The 1,724-nt window shown below is 35.4% G+C and overlaps 1 pseudogene; it reads right to left on the bottom strand.

Moving 5' to 3' along the window:
* Nucleotides 1-821: 821 nt before the first annotated feature.
* On the bottom strand, nucleotides 822-1,509 carry LOC145051422 (protein GLUTAMINE DUMPER 2 pseudogene; annotated as a pseudogene).
* Between the last annotated feature and the right edge of the window lie 215 nt (nucleotides 1,510-1,724).

The following is a 1,724-nucleotide window of genomic DNA, read 5'->3' as shown; positions in this document are numbered from 1 at the left end:
TCTGCATATTTCTTTTTTAAAAGTTATACTTGAATTACTTGAATAAATATATAAATTAGATTTAGTGATCGAGTATTTGACATCTATTATTAAGTATACAAGATGCAGATGAGATCAGATATTTCTACGTATATCTAAATCACGTAAGACTTACCCTCAAAACTCAAAAAAACAAAAAAAAAAAAAAAAAAAAAAAAACAGACAGACGCCACCCTCACAATTTCGTGCAGATATCGTGGGCCATGATTTATATTTGTACACAACACACACCCATAGCATGACAGATTTATACAAAGGTTTTATTTCGTGAATACTTTGATTACTTAAGTTCACATAAAAGAGTAACGTATGATATGGATAAGTGACATTGATTACTTGACCCAACTCACATGAAATCATCCTCCTTTGGACCCAAACATACCCAAAATAAAGTTGTACTTATGTCCTAAAATGATTGTTATTATTATTACTACTTTTTTGGTAAAAGAATTAATATTGTGAAAAAACCTTCAAAAAAGCCTACAAAATAAAGTAAAAATTATAGCCCCTCAATGATTTGATAAAGTTGAGTGCAAGTAAACTTTTCCAATTCAAGTAGATGTTGATAATCTAAAAAAATTTAAACACTTAATCCAACAACTAACCTTTTAAAACACCATTACTGATACATTGTCAAAAGATTATCTTTTATGTAGAAAATTTGAATCGACTTGAACATCATGGAGTTGGTAAACAAAAGATCACATACGACAATTATAGCAGAATAATTAAAAAATCACTAATTTATGAGTCATATGCGAAGGTTTGAGGATCTTGAAAGGTGTCACAAATTTGTATGTGCATTTCTGAACAAAACGATGAACAAACTACTGGACCTACCATTCAACCCACAATCACTACAACAAAATTTTATATTCAACAATATTAAGAGAAGTGATCAGCAGAAGACTAGTTGTTCTCCACGCTGCTGATATGTTTCACCTCCTCCGACATCTCCACTACCGAAGATGATGATCCCTCCGTTAACGCCGTTGAATTGCTCCGCCAACTGCTACTACCAAACGAGGTGGTTCTGCTAGAACTCGGTGTGGCTAAAAACGTAGGCTTAGCTTCTCCGGCCATGATTACGAAATACTTCTCTTGCATATCAGACGCCTCTTGGTTGGTGTTATTTTCAGGAGGAGTGGTGGCATCCGTGTTTCCCTCTCCGGATTCAATGTCCCTGTCGCCGTTTTCAAGGTGGTCGGAGAGCTTCCAGTAAGAGCATGCGAGAACCAAGAGAGCAAAAGCAATGAGACCCATCATGGCAGCAAGGCCGCCGAAGAGATAGGGTACTGGTGAGTGCCATGGTGATGGTTGAGGAGCTACCGGTGACGACGGAGCTAGTGAAGAAACGGCGGCCATTATTTTGTTGTAGTGTGATTAGGTTGAAGGTGGAAATGAGGAAAATGAGGAGAGTTGATTGTGTGAGGACGAGTAGAAAGAGGACAGAGTAGTTTCGATCAACCTGTTTTTATAGCGGGGAAATAGAAATAAATAGAGAATTGACGTCATTTAACTTGCCTCACCTTTATATATTAGCATTTCACTATTTATGTCATCAAAAATCTAATTTCAACAAACATCACAAATAGAATGACCAATTTTCTAGAAGTCTTTTTATAACAATTAGTTGTTACAAAGTTAAACATATCTGAAAAAAACTTAAAAAACTTTTTTCTCAT

The sequence above is a fragment of the Lactuca serriola genome, chromosome 5, assembly GCF_051521515.1.
Source record: "Lactuca serriola cultivar US96UC23 chromosome 5, Lser_US96UC23_V15, whole genome shotgun sequence".
Classification (NCBI taxonomy): domain Eukaryota; kingdom Viridiplantae; phylum Streptophyta; class Magnoliopsida; order Asterales; family Asteraceae; genus Lactuca; species Lactuca serriola.
This window is presented reverse-complemented; position numbering and strand designations above follow the sequence as displayed.